We start from the raw sequence: 27153 nt of genomic DNA on the forward strand, positions 1-27153 counted from the left end.
AGGCCAAACTTGCCTGTTACTCCAGGTATCTCTTGACTTCCCACTTTTGCTTTCCAATCCCCTATGATGAAAAAGACATCTTTTTCTGGCAATAGTTCTAGAAGGTGTTGTAGCTCTTCACAGAACCCTTCAAGTTCACCTTCTTTGACATCAGTGGTCATGGCATAGAGTTGGATCACTGTGACGTTGAATGGTTTGCCTCGGAAATGAACAGAGATCATGCTGTAGTACTGCATTTTGAACTCTTTTGTTGACTTTGAGGGCTACTCCATTTCTTCTAAGAAATTCTCGCCCACAGTAGTAGATATAATGGTCATCTGAATTAAATTCACCCATCCCAGTCCATTTAGTTCACTGATTCCTAAGAAGTCGACGTTCACTTGCCATCTCCTGCTTGACCACATCCAGTTTCCCTGATTCATGGACCTAACATTCCAGATTCCTATGCAATATTGTTCTTTACAGTATCAGACTTTACTTAACAAAATATGCATAACTGTTAATCATCGCTATAACTGGTCATAAGGTTAGAGGTGATATTTATTATTTCCTTCTTCTACTATTCATTCTGTGCTTCTATTGTTCTTTGTCTATGCTTTAGCTGGTTGTGGCCCTTTACCTAGATAGTGACCCCAACCTTTATTCCTGAAGGATTCAAATCTTTAGTGGTCTTGCCTTTTTTGGGTTCTTTCTTTAAAATTTTCTACTAGAGATGGAAAAACAAGGGATGCCCCAGTGATTCCTCCTAGGTACCAGATAGAATCCTCTCTGTCCTCATTGTTAATTGGGACAGACCACTCCATCCAGTATTGTAACCTCTGCTCTGGCTATTAGATTAGTGGCACGAGGACCCCAAAATAGTCAGGTGGCGGTTTCCATTTCTCGTTCAGTTGGACCATCGCTGTGTCCCGTCATGAAAGCATGCCTCCCTGGGGGATATAGCAGATGAGGTAGATGCTTCTCTTCATATCCCTTTGGCCCATCTGAGTCACCTGCAACTGCAGTAGAGGCTACCTGGACAATGAAAGCTTTCCCCCACTTCTCTAGTCTCTCCCTCCGGGTTCTCTTACACTCTGCCAAAGGAAAGCCCAGAAATGTGACAGAGTTAATGTCCTTTAATTGGAGTTGGCAGGTATATGTCTTGCCTTCCTGTCCTCCCAAAGGACAATTCTGAAGCTTATTCCATACTGTTTTTCAGAGGTTTCTTGGTGATAATGAGCTTCAGTTTCCCATGAGTGATTACTTTCTCATCCTCACACACCTTAATGTCTTTTCTTCTTTCTCTGACTCATTTTCCTCCCTTCATCACTTGTGCTCATTGGAGTGATCTTCCAGATAAATTGCCTGGACACAAGGTCCTGTCTTAGGACACGAACACAAACTAAGACAGGAATCAAGACCTATAAAAAAAGAGGGATTTATGACTGGGGAGAAGGGAAACTAAATTTTGTCAGTGGCTTACTAGGTATAATAGTTTCCAGAACCTGGGTATTGTGACTGTAAGAGAAACAGCACCATCTGTTGGTCACTGGCTCAGAGCATAAAGTGTATCCTGGGAGCACTGGATCTCACCGATTTGTCCCACAAGTAGTGCTGTAATTGGCACTTCTCAAGTGGTGCTAGTGATAAAGAACCTGCCTGCCAATGCAGGTTGATGTAAGAAACAGGTTCAATCCCTGGGTCAGGAAGATCCCCTAGAGGAGGGCATGGCAACCCACTCCAGTATTCTTGCCTGGAAAATCCCAAGGACAGAGGAGCCTGGTGGGCTACAGTCCATAGGGTCACAAGGTTGGACATGACTGAAGCTACTTAGCACAAATGCAGTGCTGTAATTATGACTTCAGTAGGTCATTCCATCAATCTGTTGGATTAGATGTTCTCAGATGATGGGGTACGTGGTAATATTAGTGAAAAACAAGAGTCTGAGCCAATTTCTCTTGCTTTCAAATGAGATCCTTGGTGAGAAGCAATCTTATACGGATATCATGATAATGAGTCATGGAATCATCACATTCCATAACTCCACAGATCTTGTTGCTGGTAGAACCATTTTGGATAAGGAAAGAAGAAAGAAATATCTATTTAAGTGAGAATAAATCTCTGGCCTATTTTGATGGAAGTGGTCTAATATAATCAGCATGCCCTCAGTGCCCTGAGGAATAGTGCCATAACAAGGGTTCAATATTGGCTTCTGCTCTTGAAGTCTGAGCTCTCTGCCTTGGGGAGGAAAGTCCACTGTGTGGAGCCCTTATCCCTATTGCCATGGCTATTAGTACACAAGCCTGGTGAACAAAGACTGCGAGGCTGAATAATGGAGCCAACAAACAGTCACAGAATAGGTCTTCTCCCTGATTATTAAGAGCTTTCTCTGTTTTTAAAAATTAATTAACTGACTGAAGTATAGTTGATTTACAATAATGTGTTAGTTTCAGGTGTACGGCAAAGTGATTCAGATATGTATATTTTCCTTATTTTTCAGGTTCTTTTCCATTATAGATTATTACATGACAGTAAATCCTTGTTTTTCTTTTTCCTTTCATCAATTTTATAAATGGTAGTTAGTATCTGCTAATCCCAAGCTCCTAATTTATCCTTCCCTATTCTGTTTCCATTTTCTGCTGATGGGTGAGGCTGAGCACCAAACACTTGATGCTTTCAAACTGTGGTGTTGAAGAAGACTCTTTAGAGTCCCTTAGACTGCAAGGAGATCCAACCCATCAATCCTATAGGAAACCAACCCTGAATATTCATTGGAAGGATCAACACTGAAGCTGAAGCTTCAATACTTTGGCCACCTGATTCAAAGAGCTGACTCATTGGAAAAGACCCTGATACTGGGAAAGATTGAGAGCAGGAGGAGAAGGGGGCGACAGAGGATGAGATGGTTGGATGGCATCACCAACTCAATGGACATGAGTTTGAGCAAGCTCTGGGAGATGGTGAAGGACAGGGAAGCCTGGCATACTGCCATTCATGGGGTCGCAAAGAAAGTCAGACATGACTGAGTGACTGAACAACAACTTCCCTTTCCCCTTTGGTAACCATAACTTTGTTTTCTATGTCTGTGGGCCTATTTCTGTTCTGTAAATAAATTCATTTGTATTATTTTTTAGATTCCACATTTAAGTGACATCATATATTTGACTTTCTCTGCCTGACTTACTTCACTGAGTATGATAATCTCTAGGTTCATCCATGTTCCTGCAAATGGCAGTATTTCATTCTTTTTATGACTGAGTCATATTTCATTGTATACACACACACATCTTCTTTATCTGTTCATCTGCTGATGGACATTTAGTTTGCCTCCATGTCTCGGCTTCTATAAATAGTGCTGCTATGAACATTGGGGTGCATGTTCACCTTTTCCAATTAGAGTTTTCATCTTTTCTGGATATTTGACCAGGAGTGGGCTTGCTGAATCATATGGTAGAAGAACTTTCTCTTCAGTGGATGCCTTTGGGTGAGCTTTCAAATGAGAAGCAAAAATCTTCATGCATGCATGCTAAGTCACTTCAGTCTGACTCTTTGCAATCCCATGGACTGTAGTCCACCAGACTCCTCTCTCCATGGGATTCTATGGGCAGGAATACTGGAGTGGGTTGCCATTTCCTTCTTCAGGGGATCTTCTCAACTCCGGGATTGAACCTGGGTCTCCTGCATTGCAGGCAGATTCCTTACTGACTGAGCCATCAGGGAAGCCCGCTGAGCCACTAGGAAAGCCCAAAAATACCGTTGGCCAATTTTGAGAGATCCAAATTTGAGAGATCCAAACAGGTGAAGAACCTGTCTGCCAATGTAGGAGACACAGCAGACACAAGAGACAAGGGTTTGATCCTTGGGCCAGGAAGAACCCCTGGAGAAGGAAATGGCGACCTGCTCCAGTATTCTTGCCTAAAAAATGCCTTGGATAGAGGAGCCTGGTGGGCTACAGTTCATGGGACTGCTAAGAGTCAGACACAGCTGAGCATGCACACATGGTTACTCACGGTATTCATATTCCCCTTCCATAGATTTCCTTGTTACCAATATTCCAATATTATTCTTTACAAGTCTCTGAGCAATAGGCAAATGTTAGTTACTACCTATGAGTCAGAGTAGATCTGTACCTCAGGCCATGATCCTTATAGGCTAAGTGGACATCCATATGTACTGCCCAAATCTCTCCCCACTGGGAGAGTTGATTTTCACATTTTCTTTCAAAGCTGCTCCTGGGTAATATAATAACAATCCACTTCCAGCTGATGCCAACATATTGTGCAGGCCCATCTTTAATCTAGGCCCACGCTTTATTTTATTCGGCTTTGTTTTCCTCTAAGTGATGGTCATAGGGAACTCCTCTTGAGGCCCTGGAGTCCATGCCATCTGCCTGTGCCACTTACTTGTGGCACCTGACCCAATCAAGGGTAATCTTTCTACGCTATTTTTAATTGATGATGGTTTGTTGGTATGTATGTCTAATATTGGGCTTCTCAGGTGGTGCTAGTGTTAAACAACCCACCTACCATTGTAGGAGATTTAGAAGACTTGCGTTGGATCCCTGGGTTGGGAAGATCTCCTACTGGAGGCCCAGCAGCCTACTCCAGTGTTCTTGCCTGGAGAATCTAATGGACAGGGGAACCTGGTGGGCTATGGTCCATGTGTCACAAAGAGTTGTGAAGTGACTGAAGTGACTTAGCACACATGCACGTCTCATGTCATGGCACTTCAAGATTGGCAGATCAGAGAACACCAGTCTTTATGTCATCATGATCCAGTCTATCAGAATCTAGTGCTCTTTTAGCATAAGACAGCATGGTATAATGTAAAAAACTTGAGGTCCTGTGCTTTGAATCTCTTATCGGGATTCGTGCAAGGGTCCATACAGCATCCTCACTCGTCACAGACACTCAGATCTTCTGGATTATTAGACTTGATTGGCAGAGCCTGGACCTGCTGCAGAGCCTTTTCATTCTCTGGGAACACAGGTTTCTCAGTAAATGGCTCAGAGAAATACATCCAGATGTGGCGTATGTTGCCTCCAAAATCCAAATGGGTCCACCATGATCTTTCTTAGTGTTCAGATGCACAAGGTACAGAAACCTGTCTTTAGCTTTTTTTTTTTTTTAGTTCTACCACTTTATTGCTACCAACCCATCTTCCTCCACCCTCGTGCACACATGCTCAGTCATGTAACCCCATGGACTTCAGCCCGCCAGGCTCCTCTGTCCATGGACTTTTCCAGGCAAGAATACTGGAGTGGGTTGCCATTTCTTTCTCCTGAAACCTGTCTTTAGCTTTAACACAGGGATTCTTGACTTTTTCATCTTGACATTTTGAATTTGATAGTTCTTGATTGTGAGGAGGTGCCCTGTACATTTCAGGATGTTTAGCAGTATCCTTGGGTCTCTGCCCACAAGATGCCAATAGCCACTAACTCCCTTCCCTACAGCTGTGACAACCAAAAATGTCTCCAGATATTGCCTGCTCAGTGTTCAGTAGGGACAAAATTGTCTCTGGTTGAGAACCACTGCCGTACAGGAATCGTGCAATACTCCTTTCACAGAAGTTGTATGTCTCTGGCGTTCATGTATCTTACTGAGAATATTTGCTACTTCCTGTTCACTGAGTCAGTCAACAGATGCTATTAGGGTCTGGATCAGATGAATGTTCTATGGCACGTCCAGATGGTCAAGGTCCATGTGGGCTACACTGTGACAGTATTTGAGAATTGACATGGACCTGAAGTAAAACTGTAAAAGTCAGTTACTCTTCCTGACATATGAAAATGTGTTGCTTTGATTTTCTTTGCTAATTGATTTGAGGGGAAAATGATTTGCCAGATCAACAGCTGCATACTGCACGGGCAGGAACAGCATGGGAAGGACTAGGTTGATTGTATTTCAGCAAAGATGCCATATCTGGATCAAAAGGTGCAAGTGGAGTCACTGCCTCATTTTGTTTTGTTTTTTTTTTTTTTGACTTGACAAATGTTTATTAAGCACCTATCACACATTCAACACTGTTTTAGGTACTAAGAATGTATCTGTGAACAAAGGAATCATGATTTATGTTTATCTATTAACAATAGTTTGATGTAAATCAAAACTACAGTGAGATATCACTTCACACCAACCAGAATGAGTATCATCAAAAAACCCACAAACAGCAAATGCTGCAGAGGGTGTGGAGAAGGGAACCCTCTTATACTGTTGGCAGGAATGTAAGTTGGTACAACCATGAGAGAACTGTATGGAAGTTCCTTAAAAAGCTAAAAATAGAGCTACTATATAACCCTGCAATCTCATTCCTGGTCATACATCTGGAGAAAAACATGACCCAAAGGATACATGCACCCCAATGTCCATTGCAACACTGTTTACAATAGCCAAAACATGCTGCTGCTGCTAAGTCGCTTCAGTCGTGTCAGACTCCCTGCCACCCCATAGATGGCAGCCTACCAGGCTCCTCTGTCCCTGGGATTCTCCAGGCAAGAATACTGGAGTGGGTTGCCATTTCCTTCTCCAGTGCATGCATGCGTGCTAAGTCGTTTCAGTCATGTCCGACTCTGTGCGACCCCACTGAAAGCAGCCAACCAGTCTCCCCTGTCCATGGGATTCTCTAGGCAAGAATACTGGAGTGGGTTGCCATTTCCTTCTCCAGGACATGGAAGCAACCCAAATGTCCATTGACAAAGGAACAGATAAAGAAGATGTGGTACGTATAAACAATATTTCAAAATCTCCTGAGTAGAAGCTTGGAAAATCTGAATTTCTGTCTAGTTTTGCCACTGTCAAAAGCAGGGATTAAACGGAGGTGAAATGAGACTCATCACTTTTGCATCTATCAAATCTTTGATGGTGGCACCGATCCCCGCAATTCCCAGAGGGCTGTGATATTGCACTGGCTTGGAGAATTCAACAGACAGTACAGTCCATGGGGTTGCAAAGAGTTGGAAACGACCTAGTGACTTACACTTTCAGTTACACTTTACCATTTTGTTAGGGAAGGGCAGTTCCAGGGGCCACTTGGCTCTGCCTACCGTAACAGTCCTTTCTGCATGGGTCAGGAAGCTGGTGCAGGAAATCTGCCAGTTGCCAAGCCTATCTAGTTTAAATATGCATTTAGGACCTGGAAAATTAACTCAGCATGGGTTTACAGAACTCTCTGAGCCCTCTGTGGATTGACTTGGATATAAACTTATTATCCAGTTACCCGAAGCTCTCAATCTATCCAGGGGTCCCAAAGGATTAGCATGAATTCAGATCAGTGTGTAATAATCCTTCAAAGTCTGGATATGTCCCTGCCCTCAGTGCATGCTCATTCTTTTAAAAGGCACAGGTCCTTTGGGGAAAGTCTTAGAGAAAGATTTATGGTATACAGTTGTGACAATGTTGCAGTGTCCTTCCTCAAGAGGACCCAGTTTCTCCTTTAATCACTGGACCCTGGGTATGTGCTATAACCAGGAACTGAATTAGGGGTCAAGACTTCCTTTTGTGGCAATTGAAGTGAGGTTTCTGTGTACTAGAATGTTAGTTTTCCTGGTTGTTTATATCAAGTAAAACTTTAGTAGGCTACCCATCCATTAATATTTCAGTCCTAGGGATCCTGTCATCAAGTTGGTACTCCCACAGGTCCCTGAGGATCAAAACATTGACTGCCACTCTGCCCCTGCAGTCCATTGTGGTCCATCATGGTAACTGTGGCTCCTTGTCTCTATGGTTTATTATTGGCACATGGCCCCTGCCACTCTGGCAACATTGCCACTGAAACCAGGAAACCCATTTCAATCTTCCAAGGAGGAGAGGCATTGCAGAGCTTCCAAGGAGGCCTATGTTTCTCTCACTAATGTTTTCTCAGTGTCTTAGTGCTCTCTGACCCCTTCTACAAAATATAGTCAGGAGCAGGGTGAGCAGGTTACACATAATAAATTTACTCCAACATTTCTGTCACCTTGACTCTTTCATGTGTGACCCTGTAGCTTGACTTTTTTGTGTGAATCTTTACATTTCTTTCTCCCCATTGTGCATGCTCAGTTAATTCAGTTGAGTTCAACTCTTTGTGACTCTGTGCATCCATCAGGCTTCTTTGTCCATTGGTTTTACCAGCAAGAATACTGGAGTGGGCTGCCATGTCCTCCTTCAGGGGATCTTCCCAACCCAGGGATCAAACCTGCACTTCCTGTATTGCAGGAAGATTCTTTACGCTGAGCTACTGGGGAAACCCTCCTTCTCCCCATTATTTGAGTGAAATTCTGACTGCTTAGTTTCACTGAACGTAGGCCACTACTGAATCCTGGTTTCAATCAACCGTATCAGGCAGCCTGCTAGAGATGCTCCCTTTAGAACATTAAGAGCAGAAGGACACCTGTGTTTAATCTGACATATTATAGTCTAGCCTTTCTTTTGTAATACACTTAGAATCTACTCTGATACAGTTTTCCAGGCTATTGCTAATGTAAATACAAAAAATACTCTAATTGTTTGGGTGTATAAGTTCATTTATCTATTTATTATCTGGAATATACCTTATAATTCTCTCCTGGTTCCCTGGATTTAACTTTAGAAGTGGGTTTGGAGGTAGTAGGGGGATAGAATTTGGGGGGAGAATAGATATCTATTTTCAAGGCAACTGCTTCATATATATTCTTTCAACAGGGGAAGGTCAGTTTTCTAAATAAAGGAGATGGGGCTTGGGGATATTTAGGGGGTCAGTTGGAGGTCACCTCAAATGTCTCCATCTTAAGTCACAGGACCATGCTAGTTTCCAGTTGATGTCCTAACTTTAAGACAGTGACTTAGGCTGTGAATTCAATGTCATCACATTTTAGCAACTTGAACAGATATATTTGGTTCTGATCTTCAACCATGGTCTGTCCTTAAGTGGTAAGAAACAAGAGATTCTTCACGCCACTGTAGAAGAACCACTTTCTGGTTCTCTGATCACACATTGAGCTCAGAGTTTAAAGCTCTGAATTTAATATTTTCCTTCTCTAAGCTGCTTAATGCTTGTGAAGTTGTCCGCCTACTCTATAGTCCTTGTAATTATCACGACTAACACATAGTGAAGTACAGTAGCTCCAATTTTCTTATTTCCTTACCTTCATCTGGCATTTTCTTACAAGCAACTGCAGATACTAATTTAAGCAATTATAGTACCATTGCTTGCCGTGGATTACTAGAATTTTATTTTCCACTTGTTGGAGGTGATAATGGCATTCAAGTTAAACAGGTGAGCAAATTAAACTCCTGGTGAACAATGGAAAGATGCGATGTTATCAGAACCTCAAAGCTAAGGCTGTCAGGCAGAATCTAGAGCCATGGCAGGAGGTTCCCAGTTGGAGTTGGAGCCACAGAGATGCTGTGTTAACCACTGGAGATGATGCTCGAGGGAGAGCAAGAGAGAAGAAATCTCTTGGCTTCTCTTCTCCTACTGCTGAAAGCAGAAAGAAGCAGTGAAGCCAGGGGATTTACCTGAGAGAAGCAAGAGAGGCTGGTTTTGAAGTCCTCTGCAATTCAATTCCAGTCTTATGGTAAACTTTACTTTTTACTGAGTGAGTCCTTGTTCCTTGTTTTCAAGGGGATCTAACCATCAGAGTTTGTACAAAATGCTTTGGAAGCCCAGTGGAGAGAGCAGCCAAGCTTGCTGCGGGTGTGCAGGAAGGGCTACTTGAGGTCCCAGAGGTGAGAGGGAGTTTGCCAGGTGGAACAGAAGAGAAGGAGTATACTGGAGGGCCCAGCGTGTCAGAAGTCAAGAGGTGGGGCAAGACAGGCAGCTAAAGGAAAGGGGACAGTTGTATAAAAGTACGTGCCTGTGTGCTAAGTCACTTCAGTCATGTTTGACTCTTTGCAACCCCATGAGCTATAGCCTGCCAAGCTTCTGTCTGTGGGATTCTCCAGGCAAGAATGCTGCAGTGGGTTGCCATTTTCTTCTCCAGGAGATCTTCCTGGACCAAGTATCAAAGCCATGTGTCCTGCATTGGCAGGCGGGTTCTTTACTACCAGTGTCACCTGGGAAGCCCTATATGATAGAAAAAAAAGTGAAAGTTAAAGTGTTAGTCACTCAGTTGTGTCTGACTCTTTGCAACCCCAAGGACTGTAGCCCACCAGGCTCCTCTGTCCATGAAATTCTCCAGACAAGAATCCTAGAGTGGGTAGCCATTCCCTTCTCCAGGGCTTCTTCTTGACCCAGGGATTGAACCCAGGTCTCCTGCACTGCAGGGAGATTCTTTACCATCTGAGCCACCAGGGAACCCTCTATATGATAGTACCTACCTCATATTTAAGGCTAAATGAAAAAAAAAAACCCAAACAAAAACACTGGTACATTTTGAGCTCTAACTGTACACTAAACTATTTTAAGTGCTTTCTAAAAATTGATTCATTTAAGACTCACAAAAACCCATTAAGGTGTACCTTAATACTACATTTTACAGATGAGAAAAAATGAAGTTTAGAGAGTTTAGTAATTTTCCCAAGGTCACACACTTACATGACCTGACAGCAAAGTCAGAGTCTTTACTTCTTGCTGTCCAGTTCAGTTTAGTGGGGTTTGGTGGGTTGGGTGAGAGATTTCAAGATGGGAATGGTCGTTTAGATGCTTATGGAAATGAAGGGAGAGGAGAAAGGGGACAATGATAAGAGGAATAAGGCCCTAACCACCTTTCATGAAAGGGCAGTATGTGCTCTCTTTACCCTATTCATTTTATTTATCATCTCTACCCTGCTCTAGGAAGGCACAGTTTTTTTATCTATTTTGTTTACTTATTAATTCCAAGAATCTAGAATAGCATCTGATATACAGTAGGTGCTCAAAAAACACTTGTTAAATGAAAGAGCGAGTTTTCTAAGAAGGCAGGAGGTGGGAACTGCCAGAACCACCAACAGTATGGTTCCAGCCCTCACAGCACTTACAGTCTAGCTGCGAGGTGAGACTTCATTGGATTCTTCCATAACTTCCTGCACGCTGTGGGTAACAAAGAGGAGGGAAAGGTATAATGAGCTTGAGTTTCTCAGTCGGCTGAGAAGTGACGGGGGTAATGTTTATGTGATAATTAAGGTCTGAATGGTTCTGACATCGTTGAATTACTTAATTCGTACGTTTGTCTTTGAAGTACAGAAAACACAATTGTTAGGACTTCGTACTTTGATCCTTTCAAGTCTGGTACGCGGGCGGTGCCGAATAAAGCTTTGCAGCAGAGGGTAAGCTGTGTTTGGCTTAGGACTGCACTTCTCTGAAGCAATTTCAGAGTTACAGATTTCTCAGGCGGACTTCTAGGTTCTTTATCTTTGGGACAGACTATGGTGATAAAGGAAGCAGAGGGAAGGGAGGGACTGATTTCGTGAGAGAAACAACTGTGTGGCCAAAAGCGGGATGCAAGCACAGCCTGGGGAAGGGAACAGACCCGAGAAGTAGCCGCGCCCGGGTCACGAAAGAAACCCACGCCCTACCTCCCGCCTCGGCGGCCGGTCGGCGGGAAGCTGGCTGCGCTTGCGCGCGGGCTGCAGGCGAGCGGAGCACTGAGGGGCGCGGCCGCAGCTGGGAGTCACGTGGTGCGCCGGCCAGCCGCCCCGCCCCTCCGCAATCGCCCCGCCCCGCCCCTTTCCCGGCGGGACGCTCGGAGCCGCCCCGAACTGCGCAGGGCGGCCAGGGGTGAGTGTCCGCGAGGGGCGCGCGTTACGCAGAGCCAGGAGATCCTGGACTGGGGTGCGGGTCGGCGGAAGGCGTAGAGGGGGCCAAGGGGACAAAATGGCGGCGGGGTACGCCCTTTCACCCCCTCCCCTCACCTGGGAGTGCGAGCGGAGAGGGACAGGGATCACTGCTGGGGGAGGGGAGCCGCGGCAGCTCGGGAGGGCCGTGGGGTCCTCCTCCGAGGCCTGCGGACGGGAGTGGGCAGGCTTTGGGCCTGTCCTGCGGACTCATCTGGGGGTGTGAGCGACAGGGGACTCCGCGCACCCCGCGGGCCGAGAGGTGGGCGGGGGGCTGCTTTACTCCATCAGAGGGGCGGCCCAGGGCGGCCGCGGGTCGACGCTTTCGGAGTGTCCAAACTACTAGGGGCTAGCGGAGGCGCCGCCTTCCCAGCCTTTCATTTGACAGGTGGTCGTCACCGTGTCATTCTCAGCAGGGTTTACCACGCTTTTCCTGCACGTTGACTCGGGTATTAGCTCTGCCCGGGAAGCAGGGCGGGAAAGGTCTCTGCATCTTAACAGATGCGTAAATTGAGGCCTGAAGGGGTAAAGAGTTTAACCAGGGCCTGGCACCTGGGTGTAGTAGAACCTAGCCTTCTGCCACTTTTGGTGCTCCTTTCCCAGCCCTTCAGTCGCGCCTTCCCTCCCCTGCCAGTGAGGGACGGGATTGTTTGAAAGCAGACAGAAAACTGGTCCTCCAAGCAGCACCTGCTGCTGTCAAGTGGCTCCCGCTGAGATGGGGCCCGCCCGCTTGAGAGCAGCTTCTTCCTGTTGTTGGTGAACTGTATTCCTCATTCTATTTGTGCCAAGTTATTCTAACATGAAAATAGCTCTTCAGTATATCTTATTGAATAGAGTCATTCCTTATATATAAGCACGTGTTGATTTCACCAGCATTAGCAATTTCATTCCCATCAGTGTCAACGATCCGAGGTGGAAGGATGGGATAAGTGTTGTACCTTTTACCAGTGGGGAAACTGAGGTCATTCCTTGCCCAGGTCAGCCGCTGGTAAATGGTTCATCTGGCATTAAGCTTTTTAAACCTTACGTTAGTATTCTGACCAGTATCCCGCTCTGGTTTATATTTGATGCTCTGGTCCTTGTATTTTTTTTTTTCGGTCGTTGTTGTTAAATGCGACTTTTCCTCAAAATGTGTTCGTGGCAGATTGATTTATGCTGCATATTGAAGTGATTTGAATAATATCCACTAAGGAATTAATGTTAATTACAGAGTCAGTTTTTATTATGATTTGAAAAGGTGTCAGTGGAAGTGTGGCTTAAAGGCTTTGAAGGCAAACTGATCTGAGATTGAATCCCAGCTCTCCTACTTGTCCTTTGACAAATTTTTCTGAGCCTTGGTTTCCTCATCTGTAAAATATGGATATTACTGTCTATCTCACAAGTAAATGAGGTGTCTAAAGCTTTAGAACTGCTTCTGGCCCATATTAAGCACTCAACATATGCTTTTTCTTTTCTTTCTTTCTCCCCACTCCCTTGAGCTGCATTTTTTTTTTTTTTTCATTTTCTGAACCATGTACAGAGTTCAGTTCAGTTTGGTTTAGGTCAGTTTACCTGGTGGATATGTATGGAAGCATAATCAGTGTGGCTGTATAGATACAGTTATGAAAAATTGGCTAATTGAGCGTCAAAGGATCTAGTGTTTTAAGCACAGACTTCAAAATTGTTCTTCCAGCTTCATAGATATTTAAGAATCTCTAAAATGTTGATTTGACACTGACTTCACTAATTCCTTCATCTAACCACTATATGAAGGGGATTGACATTGTCCTTTCACCTTCACACCCAATCACAACCCAACCTAGTTTAAAGAAGAAGCAAAAATTCTTTGGGAAATCATATAGGAACATTCTTTAAACACTTAGAAAGTAGTAGTGGTATTTAATGGGAAGATAAATAGGATTCTCTTTAATGGTGCAGTCTAATATCCTTTGTGAAATCAGCATTTCTGAAATTGTAGAAATGAAAATGGCCAATGGCTTGTATAACAAAACAAGTCACTAATAAAAGTCTGTTTCCAGTTTTATGCTGGGATGGGTTTTTCACAAATGTGTGTTTGGCTTTGGCAGTAGTCTTACAGAATATAAAGAGAAAGATCTACAGTACATGGGTGGAGACATCCTTAAAAAATATTAGAAGGAAGTACTTTTATGCTCTGTGACATGAAACACTAATGAGTTCATGAAACTTTATTAAAATAATTTCTACATTTTAATGATAACTTCCTAAAGTAAGTTTATTATGTATTTTGAAAACATATGCAAAGTGGAGAGAATAGAAAAATTAATTTCTGTGTACCAATCTATTTCAGTAATTACCTGTTACTGAACAGACAGTCTTGCCCCACAAAAGCTGTCACTTCCCATTCTTTTGGAAGCAAATCTCAGACATCATATTTCATTTGTAAAGATTTCTCTATGTGTCAAGCTCACTTTTAATATATTGTTGGAAAAGAGAGGTAATTTTGATATTTTCAGAGAGGCATGGGTTTATGGGAAAAAATAAATACCTCTTCAGTTAAGTCGCTCAGTTTTGTCCAACTCTTTGTGACCCCATGAACTGCAGCACGCCAGCACTCCCTGTCCATCACCAACTCCCGGAGCCTACCTAAACTCATGTCCATCGAGTTGGTGATGCCATCCAACCATCTCATCCTTTGTTGTCCCCTTCTCCTCCTGCCCTCAATCTTTCCCAGCATCAGGGTCTTTTCAAATGAGTCAGGTCTTCGCATCAGATGGCCAAAGTATTGGAGTTTCAGCTTCAACATCAGTCCTTCCAATGAACACCCAGGACTGATCTCCTTTAGGATGGACTGGTTGGATCTCCTTGCAGTCCAAGGGACTCTAAAGAGTCTTCTGCAACCCCATAGTTCAAAAGAATCATTTCTCTGGCGCTCAGCTTTATTTATAGTCCAACTCTCACATCCATACATGACAATTGGAAAAACCATAGCCTTGACTAGATGGACCTTTGTTAGAAAAGTATGTCTCTGCTTTTTAATATGCTGTCTAGGTTGGTCATCGGAGAAGGCAATGGTACCCCACTCCAGTACTCTTGCCTGGAAAATCCCATGGACGGAGGAGCCTGGTAGGCTGCAGTCCATGGGGTCGCTAAGAGTCAGACACGACTGAGCAACTTCAGTTTCTTTTTTTTTTCCATTTATTTTTATTAGTTGGAGGCTAATTACTTTACAATATTGTAGTGGTTTTTGCCATACATTGACATGAATGAATCAGCCATGGATTGCAACTTCACTTTCATTTTTCACTTTCACGCATTGGAGAAGGAAATGGCAACCCACTCCATTGTTCTTGCCTGGAGAATCCCAGGGACGGGGGATCCTGGTGGGCTGCCATCTATGGGGTTGCACAGAGTTGGACACGACTGAAGTGATTTAGCAGTAGCAATAGCAGGTTGGTCATAACTTTCCTTCCAAGGAGTAAGCGTCTTTTAATTTCATGGCTGCAATCACCATCTGCAGTGATTTTGGAGCCCCCCCAAAATAAAGTCAGCCACTGTTTGCACTGTTTCCCCATCTATTTGCCATGGAGTGATGGGGCCGGATGCCATGATCTTAGTTTTCTGAATGTTGAGCTTTAAGCCAACTTTTTCACTCTCCTCTTTCACTTTCATCAAGAGGCTCTTTAGTTCTTCTTCTCTTTCTGCCATAAGGGTGATGTCATCTGCATATCTGAGGTTATTGGTATTTCCCAGCAATCTTGATTCCAGCTTGTGCTTCATCCAGCCCAGCATTTCTCATGATGTACTCTGCATATAAGTGAAATAAGCAGGGTGACAACATACAGCCTTGACTGTATACTCCTTTTCCTATTTGGAACCAGTCTGTTGTTCCATGTCCAGTTCTAACTGTTCCTTCCTGACCTGCATGCAGGTTTCTCAAGAGGTAGGTCAGGTGGTCTGGTATTCCCATCTCTTTCAGAATTTTCCACAGTTTATTGTGATCCACACAGTCAAAGGCTTTGGCATAGTCAATAAAGCAGAAATAGATGTTTTTCTGGAACTCTCTTGCTTTTTCAATGATCCAGTGGATGTTGGCAATTTGATCTCTGGTTCCTCTGCCTTTTCTAAAATCAGCTTGAAATACCTCTTAGTTGATGTATTCATGGTAATAAATATAGGAGTGATCAGAATTGAAAACCTCATTAAACAACTTGGAATTATAAACTGTTTGTATTGCTTTTCAAAATACTTACTTTACTGTTATACACTTACTTTCCAGTTGGCAAATGTGAAAAATTACTAGTAGTTTTGAGTGTGCTGACATCAGCATTGTTTCAGTCTCAGAAAGTAAATACTCAAGATTTTCTTTTATTTTAGAAAAGGCAAAAACATGAGTGATAAATTTTATGAATGTTGGACAATAACTGATTGAAACCCTGATTTTTCTAGAATTTACTGACAAACACGAGACAGTTCATAGATGGATAGATGTACTGTCATTACTTTGGTTAGTTGGGCCTATATTTTTTAGAGTCATGCTAATAGCAGGCTTCTTCCTATTTTGGGCCTGCCGTTTGATTCTTGCCCTTTCAGAACCTGTGTGCTTGAACTCAGAGAGGACAGAGGCCTTTCCTGGCACTTGAGCCAGTCTTCACATTTTTCTCTCTAGGACTTTCAGGTGTCTCTACATTCTGGGACTACAGGGCAGGGTAGGACAAGTGAGACTTCAGTTCATCACAGGCAGCAACCTGTTCAGAACCCTTGGGCCAGTTAGTCGTAGTGTTCATTCCCTGCTTACTAACTTTTTTGTGTGTGTGTGCTGTATTTTCTGCTTGGCCATTGTTTTCTTGTAGCCTGGAGTTCTCAAATTTAATTTGAGTAGCACTCCCAATATTTTGCCATATTCATTTTTTTATATTAGCTGATTTTTTTATTTATGGTGGTGGTATGTTTCCTTTTAAAATTTAAGTAAAAATGTAGTTCTTTTCATAGAGAAATGTTATGTAGATAATAGTACAGATGGTAGTTAGGACAAGTATGAAAGTAGTACCTGAAATTTTGGAAATTATAAGTCCTTTTTTTTTTTAAAAAAGCAGCTTTATTGAGATATTTCACATAGAAAATTCAACCGTTAAAGTGTACATTTTAGTGGTTTAAAAAAATTTGCATCTACAAATCAGTAAATGTGATATGTCACTTTAACAAAATGAAGGCTGAAAATCATATGATTATCTCAATAAATGCAGAAAAAAGCATGTGACAACATTTAACACTCATTTATGATAAACACTCTCAACACAGTGCGTTTAAGAGGAATATACATCAACATACTAAAGGCCATATATGAAACAAACCTTCAGTTAGCATCATACTTAATGATGAAAAACTTAAAGCTATCTCTAAAATCGGGGCAAGACAGAGATGCCAACTCTTGCCACTCTTATTCAGCATAGTATTGGAAGTCCTAGCCGGAGCACTCAGGCAGGAAAAGGAAGTAGAAGGCATCCAAATTGGAAAGAAAATGTAAATTCATCACCATTTGTGGATAACATGATTTTATAAATAGAAAATCCTAAGGATGCCACCAAAAAACTTATTAGAAATAAATCCAGGGGAATTCCTTGGCAGACCACTTGTTAAGACTCCACACTTCCACTGCAAGGGGCATAGGTTGATCCCTGGTTGAGGAACTAAGATTCCACGTGCTGATCAGCCAAAAAAAGAAAGAAAAGAAATAATAACTACAGTATAGTTGCAGGATACAAAATAAAAATACAAAAATCTGGTGTATTACTATATGTTAGCAGTGTGCTAGCAGAAAGAGAAATTAGGAAAAGAATCCTATTGAAATTGCAATAAAATAATAAAATAGGAATAAAAGTAAGGATTTGAAAGACATTTAAACTCAAAAATATAAGACATTGTTGAAAGAAATTGAAGAAGACACAAATAAATAGATATTCCATGCTTATGGATTGGAAGAATTAATATTGTTAAAAAAGGCTGTATTACCTAATGCAATCTACAGATTCAGTGCAATCCTGTCAACATTCCAGGGATATTTTTCAGAGAAATAAAGCCCCAAATTATGAAATTTATATAATATTAAAATTTATATGGAGGCACAAGATTCTGAAAAGCCAAAGCATCCTGAGAAAAAAGAACAAAACTGGAGGTATCACACTCCCTGATGGCAAACTGTTTTGAAAAGCCATAGTAAGCAATACAGCATGGCATTGGCAGAAAAATAGATACACTTACCAGTAGAAGAGAATAAACCCATTCATATATGGCCTACTGATTTATGACAAAGGAACAAAGCTCATACAATGGAGGAAGAATGGCTTCTTCAACAGGTGGTCCTAGGAAAACTTTTTTTTTTTTTTTTTAGTCCTAGGAAAACTTGACAGCAAGATGCAAAAAAAAAGAAAAAACAAAAAAACAAAACTAGACTGCTATCTTACACTGTACACAAAAATCAACTCAAAATGAATTAATGATTTAAATGTAAGACCTGAAACCATAAAACTCCTAGAAGAAACTATAGGTAGTATGTTCCTTGACATCACTGTTAGCAATATCTTTCTAGATTAGTTTCTTAAGACAAGAGGAAACAAAAGCAAAAGTAAACAAATGGGACTACATTAAATTAAAAAACTTATGTGCGGTAAAGGAAACCATCAACAAAGCAAAGACAACCTATTGAGTGGAGGAAGGTATTTGCAAATGATGTATCTGATAAGGGGTTAACATCCAAAATATATAAAGAACTAATACAGCTCAACAGCAACAAAAAGAAACCATCCATTGATAAGTGGGCAGATGATCTGAATAGGTATTTTTCCAATGAAGACATACAAATGACAACAGGCACATGAAAAGGTGTTCAACATCATTCATTAATAGGGAAATGCAAATCTAAGCTATAATGAGATATCTCCTCATGCCAGTCAGAATGGCTATTATTGGAAAGCCAAGAAATAACAAATGTTGGTGAGGATATGGAGAAAAGGGAAACCTTATGCACTGTTGGTGGCACTATAATTGGTACAGGCACTTTAGAAGACATTATGGACATTCTTCAAAAATTAGGAATAGATCTACCATATGATCCAGCTATCCCACTTTCTGGTGTTTATTTAAGGAATATGAAAACACCAATCTGAAAAGATAACTGTGCCCCCATATTCATTGCCATATTATTTATAATCACTAAGCTGTGGAAGCAATCTAAATGCTCATCAATAGATGAATGGATAAAGAAGATTTCACATAAGGAAATACTACTCAGCCATAAAAAGATGAAATCTTGCCATTTGCAACAACATGGATAGAGCTTGAGTGTACTATGCTCAGTGAAGTAAGTCACATGGGAGAAAGACAAATACTGTAAGGTTTCACTTATGTGAAATATAAAAACAAAAAATAAGTGAACAACCCAAACCAAAAGAAACGTGGATACAGAGAACAGAATAATGGTTACCAGAGGAGAAGGGACAGGAGGGGAGTAGGGTAAAATGGATAAAGGTGGTTAACTGTGTTGACAGATGGAATCTAAATTTTTGGTGAGCACACTGTTGGGTATACGCAAGTAGAAATACCATGTTGTGTATGTGAAATGATGTAACGGTATAAGCCAAGGTGACCTCAATAATAAATAAATCTTAAAAAAGAGAAGGCTCCTGCCAATGGTTCAGTCCCTGGGGAGTGTTCTAATTGGCTTATGGTCTCTGACAGATACTTCAAGATTAGAAAGTGGGTCCTCATCACTTATGGTCTATGCACTTTTTAATCAGGTGTTTTTGTGCTGATTTCTGGGTTGAGTAAATCTACCTGTGAGTTTTTAAGAGTGGCTGTCCATTCTCAGAAGTTCTGTAGGTTTCCTGGACATATTTTCTATTGTTATTTAAGGGGCTGGAGTGCTTGATGTGGAGCTCAGATCCCTCACTTTTCAGAGAAAAGATCCGTACCTTCTGGTCCCTCCTGACTGTGAATTGACACAGCTGGTATTGGGATTTTCCTTGGTGAAACTATCTCTGCCTCTCTCATCCTCTGCCTCTCGTATCTGTATTGATGTACTGCCCTTTGTTGTGGAAGTTCTTTTTACCAAGTTTTTATGTCCCTTTCCAAGGAAATTATTCATGTATAGTTTTAGATTTGTTGTATACATAGGAGGAGTTGAGTTCAGGATCTTCCTGCAGCACTATAAGAACCCTCCCCATCCTTTTTTTTTTTTAAATAAATCTTTTCATAGAGCAGTTTTAGAATTGCAGCAAAATTAGGAGGAAAATACGGAGACTTCCCATGTACTCCCTGTCTCTACTCCTGTATAGCCTCCCCATTATCAATATCCCTTGCCAGAGTGGTACATTCGTTACGATTGATGAACCTACACTGGCAAATTGTCGTGACCTAAAGTCCATAGTTTATATTACTCTTTACTCTTGGTGTACATTTTATGGGTTACAACAAATGTATAATGGCATGTGAGGACTTCTCAGGTGGCTCAATAGTAAAGAATCTGCCTGCCGATGCAGGAGATGCGAGTTTGATCCCTGGGTCAGGAATATTGCCTAGAGCAGGAAATGGCAACCCACTCCAGTATCCTTGCCAGGAAAATCCCATGGACAGAGAAGTGTGGCAGGCTACAGTTCATACAGACGCAAAGAGTTGGACATGACTGAGGGAGCATACACACACACATGTAATGACATGTATCCATCATTATAGTATTATACAGAGTACTTTCACAGACCTAAAGATTCTCTTTTCTCTGTCTATTCCTCCTTCCCCCTCAATCCCTGGTGGTCATTGATGTTTTTCCTGTCTTGGTAGTTTGACTTTTCCAAGAGCTTCATTTCTTTTATGAATTAATAATAATTCTATTGTGTGGGTACCACATTTTTTTAATCCATTCATCAGTTGATAGACATTTGGATTGTTTGACAACGCTTCTATGAACATTTGTGTATAGGCTTTTTTGTGGACCTGTTTTCATTTCTCAGCATGTATATCTAAGAATGGAATTGATGGCTTGTAGTACACTCCGGGAGTTTGTGATGGACAGGGAGGCCTGGCGTGCTGCGATTCATGGGGTTGCAAAGAGTCGGACAGGACTGAGCGACTGAACTGAACTGTAACTCTGTATCTAACCACTCTAGGAATTGCCAGACTGTTTACAGAACCAGCTGCATCATATTGCATTCACAATCAGCAGTGCATGGTGGTTCCAATTTTTCACATCATCTATAACGCTGCTTTTGTTTGTCTTTTGTCTTTTGGATTATAGCCATCCTGGTATTTGTGAAGAGGTATCTCACTGTAGTTGTTAGGTTGTGCTTTGTATTTCACTAATGACTAATACTGTTTAACATCTTTTGATGCTCTCACCAGCCATTTATGTGTCTTTTGGAGAGAAACGAGAACATAGCCTTTAAAACGTTTTTTTAATTTATTTTATTTTTTTGGCTGTGCTGGGTCTTCATTGCTGTGCAGGCTTTTTTCCAGGCATGGCGGGTCAGGGCTGCTCTCTAGTCGCGGCGTGCGCACTTCTCATTGTGGCGGCTCGTCTTGTTGTGGAGCGTGGGTTTCAGCTGTGGTGCCTGTGGGCTCCCTAGGTGTGGTTCCCGGGGCCTAGGACACAGGCTCAATAGTTGTGGCACACAAGCTTAGTTGCTCCCAGGCATGTGGGATCCTCTCAGATCAGGGAGCAAACCCATGTCTCCTGCATTGGCAGGTGGATTCTCCATGACTGAGCCACCAGGGAAGCCCTAATATAACGTTTTTAACCTGACACAATGTGGCATTTAACCCGACTTGGGCTTTTGGTGACACTTCTGTGCTTGCTCACTCTATTGATTTTTCATTTAAATGGATGGCTCCTCAGAAATCCTTTGTGGTGTTTAAATTTGTGCTACACATGTCCCTTAATGTATTGATTAATCTACAAATTATAGTTCAAATTATACCAAATTATAATTAGGTCGCATTTGCTTATTTTTACATTTGTTTCCTTTGTCTTAGAAGACAGATCCAAAAATATGTTGCCTCAATTTATATCAAAGATGTTCTGCCTGCGTTTTCTTCTAGGAATTTTGTGGTTTCTGGTCTTACATTTAGGTCTTTAATCCATTTGGGTTTATTTTTATATTTGGAGTGAGAAAATGTCCCAGTTTTTTCTTTTACATGTAGCTGTCCAGTTTTCCCATCACCAGTTATTAAAGAGACTGTCTTTGTTCCTGTTGTATACTCCTTCCTCTTCTGTTGTAAATTAACTGACCATAAGTGTGTGGGCTTTTTCCTCGGCTCCCTATTCCATTCCACTGATACATGTGTCTGATTCTGTGCCTTTAGTATATTGTTTTGGTTATTGTAGTTTTGTAGTGTAGTCTGAAGTCAGGGAGTGTGAGTCCAGATTTGTTCTTCTTTCTGAAGATTGCTTTGGCTATTCAGTTTCTTTTGTGATTCTAAATGATTTTTAGGATTATTGGTCTAGTTCAGTGCGAACATGTCATGAGTATTTTGACAGGGATTGCATAAATCTGTAGATTGCTTTAGGTAATATTAACAATATGAATTCTTGCAGTCCATAAACATGGGTCATCTTTCCATTTCTTTGTATCATTTTCAATTTCCTTCATCAGTGTCTTACAGTTTTCAGAGTGTAGGTCTTTTACCTCCTGGGTTAAGTTTATTCCCATATATATATATATATATATATATATATATTTTTTTTTTTTTTGATGTGATTTTAAATGGGATTTTTTTTTTTTTTGCTTTCTGATAATTCATTATTAGTGTGTAGAAAAGCAACATATTTTTAATGTTAGCCTTGTATCCTGTAACTTTACTAAACTTATTTATCAGTTGTAATAGTTTTTTGGCTGGGACCTTAGGGTTTTTTGTATATAGCATCATGTCATTTGCAAATAGGGATGGTTTTACTTATTTCCTTCCAATTTTGGTGTCCTGTTTCTTTTTATTGTCCAATTGTGATGTGTAGGATTTGCAATACTATGTTAAAGAGAGGTTGTAAAGGTGGAAATCCTTGTCTTGTTCCTGATTCCAGAGGAAAAACTTTTAGATTTTTCACCATTGAGTATGATGTTAGCTGTGGATTTGTCATAAATAGCCATTATTATATTCAAATGTGTTCCTTCTGTACCAACTTTGATGAAAGTTTTTGTCATGAATGGATGTTGAATTTTATCAGATTTTTTTCTGCGGCTATGATGATGTGATTTTTATTCTTCCTTTTGTTAATGTTGTGTGTTACATTGATTGATTTATAGATATTGAGTCATCCTTGTATCCCTGGAAAAACCCCTGCTTGATCATGTGTATGATCTTTTTATATATTGTTGAAATCAGTTTGCTAATATTATGTTGAGATTTTTACATCTGTATTCATCAGAGATGTTGCCTTATAATTTTCTTTCTCTGGAATATCTGTGTTTCTTTTTGGTATCAGCATGATGGTGGCATTGTAGGATGAATTTGGGAGTATTTACTCCCCTTCACTTTTTGAAATAGTTTGAGAAGGATAAATATTAGTTCTTCGTGTGTTTGGTGGAATTCCGCTATGAAGCCATCAGTTCCTGAAGGTTTGTTTGCTGTCAGTTTTTTTTGATTACTAATTCAATCTCACTGCTAGTGATTGGTCTGTTCAGGTTGTCTATTTCTTCTTGATTCTGTCTTAGAAGTTTGTATGTTTCTAGAAATTTATCCATTTCTTTTGTGTTGTCCAGTTTGTTGCCATATTCTCATATGACTTTGTAGTATTCTCTTACGATTTTTTTTTTTTTTGATATCTCCATGATATTAGATGTAGCTTCTTCTCTTAATTTCTCATTTTGTTTATTTGGATCCACTTTCTTTTTTTCTTGATGAGCCTGGCTAAAGGCTTTAAATTTTGTCATTTCAGAAAACCAAGTGTTGATTAAATTGATCTTTTCTATTTTTTGGTCTCTATTTTATTTATTTCCTCTGTGGTCTTTATTATTTCCTTCCTTCTGCTCACTTTGAGCTTTTTGTTCTTTTTTTTTTCTAATTACTTTAGATGCTAGATTGGATTATTTGCGATTTTTTTGTTTGTTTGTTTCCTAACATAGGCTTATATTGTTATAAACTTCCTTCGTAGATTTGCTTTTGCTGCATCACATAGGTTTTGGAGAGTTGTGTTTTTATTTTCATTTGTCTGAAGGTAATTTTTGATATCCTTTTTGATTTGTTCATTAATCCCTTGTTGTTTTTATTAGTGTACTGCTTGGTCCCCATGTGTCTGTGTTTTTCTTAGTTTTCTTCCTGTAATTGATTCTTTTTTCATACCATTGTAGTTAGAAATTGCTTGATATAAACTTTCTTCAATTTGTTTAGACTTGTTTTGTGGCCTAGCATATGATCTATTCTGGGAAACATTCCTTGTGCACTTGAAAAGAATGTGTTGATGTATATCTACTTGTTTTAAACTGGTAGTCATTTAAATCAAAACATATTCTAAAAGATCTGCATTTTTCTCCCCCCCACTATATTTTGTATTCTTTACATTATATTTTACGTCTTCACATGTATCCCTTAACTGTTCATTGTGGTTATAGTTGATCTTACAATTTTTGTCTTTTCATTTTTATGCTGAGTTATTTAAATGGTTGATCCTTAGCCTTTGCTGTATATTTACCATACCACAGCCTTTAATAGTAAGGGCTAAATGGTTACTGTAATAGTGGAATTTCCCTTTAATATAAATTCTTACTTCTTGTTGTAGTCTTTTCTTTTCCACTTAGGGAAGACCTTATAACATGTCTTTTAGGATTGGTTTAGAGTTGGTGAACTCTTTTACTTTTTGCTTGTCTGAGAAGTTCTTTATCTCTCTTTCAGTTCTGACTCATAATTTTGCTGGGAAAAATCCTAGTTTTTCCCTTTCAGCATTTTGAATATTTCCTGCCACTCCTGTCTGGCCTGCAGGTTTTCTACAGAAGCCTTATGGGTGTTCCCTTGTATATGACTCTGTTTTTCTCTTGTTGCCTTCAGAATTCTCTCTTTAAGTTTTGCCACTTTAATTATGATATGTTTTGGTGTCGGTCTGTTTGAGTTCATCTTGTTTGGGACCCTCTGTGCTTCCTATATATGATTATCTGTTTCCTTCTTCAGGTTTGGAAAGTTTTCAGCCATAATTTTATCAAATACACTTTTGAATGTTTTCCTTCTCTCTTCTCCCTCTGGGACCCCTATAATGCAAATCTCAGTATACTTGATGTTTTCTTACATGTTGCTTAAACTGTTCTGATTTAAATTTTTTTTTCTTACTGTTGTGGTTGGGTGATTTCCATTTTTCTATCTTCCAGATAACTTGTCAAATCTTCTGTATCACCTACTCTGCTCTTAACTTCCTTCTAGTTTGTTTTTTTTTAAATTTCATTTATTACATTCTTCAGATCTAGCTGGTTCTTTTTTGTTTTCTATTCCTTGTTAAAGCCCTCTCTGTGTTCATCTATTCTTTCCCCAATTTATTTAGCATTCTTATTCCTGTTTTGATCTCTTTTCCTGATAAATTGTTTATATATTTTTTTCTTTTTCTTTCACTTGAAATAAATTATTCTGTCTTCTCATTTTGCTGAGATTTCTCTGTCTTTGTAAAATTAGGTGAAACTGTTAACTATGGTGATCTTAAAGGGGTATCCTTTTGTGGGTATGTCCTTATACAGTCTATGTGAGCCTGTTGGCTTTGGTGGGAGAGCTGGATCTGAAGTGAGCACAAGTCACATCTTACCCCAGATTTGCTGGCAGCTGTCACTGTGGTGGGAGGTGGGGCTGTAGAAGGAGGAGCAAGAGTCAGAACCAGGTGTGAGCCAGGACTTCTGTGCTCAGTAGAGGACACACCAAGGTGCTGGAGCAGAAGCCTTGAGGGTGGGTCCAAACTGGTTCCCTTCCCTCTTAGTGTATGCTCTCTCCTCTCTCAGCATTGGCATCGTTCCCCAGAAGGGAGCTACGGTGGAGCAAGAGGGGCTGGAGCAGCCACGCAGTGTGGGTTGGGGCATGCGCTGGGACTGTCTTGGCACATCAGAGTCCACACTGCTCCACATCTGCTGCCTCTGGGAGTGCCAGTAGTAGCTGCCCTTGCCTTATTCAGATGCAGAGCTGGGTCTGGGTCAGCACCATCCCCTCACCTGTGCCCTTCCCCTTGACAGTGTCGACCTTCACCCCAGTGGGGAGCTGTGTGGTGGAGCAAGATGGGCCAGGACGTGCACTGGGGTGGTCGTGGAAATCAGCTAGAGTCGCAGGCAGTCGCAGTCTGCTTTCTCTGCCTTGTTTTGGGAGCAAGGAAGCAAGTGTATGCCTGCCCTTAATGAGTGGAATTCAAGTTTCTCACAGCTCCCCTGCCAGTCCCACTGGTGTGCACACCAGCGAAGGAGATTTGTCTTTCTGGTCTCAGACTCTAGGCCTGGGGTGCCCAATATGTGGTTCAAACCCCTCTCTTTCCAAAGAGGATCTCCAAACCCAAGCAATTCCCCTACTTCTGTGTCTCCTCCTTCAGGTGTGGGTTCCCGCCTGATCACTTCTCTTTGCTTTCCTTCTGACTGTGTGGATCTTTCTTTATAGCATTTGTTATGTAAGAGTCTTTCCACCAGGCTCCACATTGCTTCTTTCTACTTCCAATCTTTTTTCCAGTGCATATGGATCATATAATATTCATACATAAATTTGTGTCTCCCTTAAAAAGTTGTTGGTATCTAGCCTACAGCTGTCTTTATTGGAAAGTTCACTAATTGATTCTGGAATGTCCAAAAGAAAAAGGTCAAAAGAGGTAATTCTGCTTAATCAACAAGCCAGCCTACTTCCTTCCTTTCCTTAAAAATCTTTGTTCAGTGCCTAGCATTTTAAACATAACTATCTTAAATAGAGGAAAAGGAAGATCACTGAAATGCTGATGTTGTCTTTCAAGATTCTAAAATGTAATAGAGGAGAAAATTGTCATCCAAAGGAAATGGGGAAAAGAATATAACACCAGTTGAGCATCTATTATGTGCTGGTCTTTATGTCTTACTTAAAAAACCATTTGCGGACTTGTTATGTAACCGATATTGTGTTAACTAGTAGAAACTCTAGTGTGCTACCATTTAACTGTAAAGTAGATACAGTTCTCTTTACTCAAGAGAAAACTGAAGTTCTGAGGGATTCATGACTTGTGCAAAAGGTTATGCAATTAGTAGCTATAATAATTTGCTAAATTGAGATTCAGTCCCATATTATTGTGCTGTCTTTCTCACTGTGTTGTGCTGATTTCAGTAGAAGTGTTTCTCATCTAATCCTCCTAACAACCTTTTAAATTAAGGATAGCCTTCGTTTCTTCCCCCCTAAACTGTGCGTCCTTTGATCAATTTTACTGAGGTATAATTTACAAAAAGTATGCCCACCTTTTTAAAGTGGGCAGTTCAGTGAGTAAGAACACAGTTATACATGGTCATGAACCGCTACCGCAATCCATCTTTCCAGAAAGTTCCCTTGTACT

At 40.9% G+C, this 27153-nt stretch overlaps 1 protein-coding gene and 1 long non-coding RNA gene across 3 annotated transcripts in view; one reads left to right on the forward strand and one right to left on the reverse strand.

The window, feature by feature from the left end:
• Window positions 1-1266: 1266 nt before the first annotated feature.
• LOC122454751 lies at window positions 1267-11508 on the reverse strand. Its single transcript, XR_006273515.1, has 3 exons — window positions 11430-11508; window positions 10893-10944; window positions 1267-1400 (listed from the first exon to the last, which is right to left on the reverse strand). It is a non-coding gene; the product is annotated as an uncharacterized LOC122454751 (long non-coding RNA).
• Window positions 11501-27153, forward strand: part of SCAPER (S-phase cyclin A associated protein in the ER) — a 410821-nt gene continuing 395168 nt past the window's right edge. The window contains exon 1 of one of the 2 annotated variants that reach the window (XM_043489284.1): window positions 11501-11631. The gene's annotated coding sequence lies outside the window, so the exon portion shown is untranslated. The remainder of the gene's footprint in view (window positions 11632-27153) is intronic. The other variant, XM_043489285.1, reaches the window with a different exon arrangement.

Source organism: Cervus canadensis, chromosome 17 (assembly GCF_019320065.1).
Source record: "Cervus canadensis isolate Bull #8, Minnesota chromosome 17, ASM1932006v1, whole genome shotgun sequence".
NCBI lineage: Eukaryota > Metazoa > Chordata > Mammalia > Artiodactyla > Cervidae > Cervus > Cervus canadensis.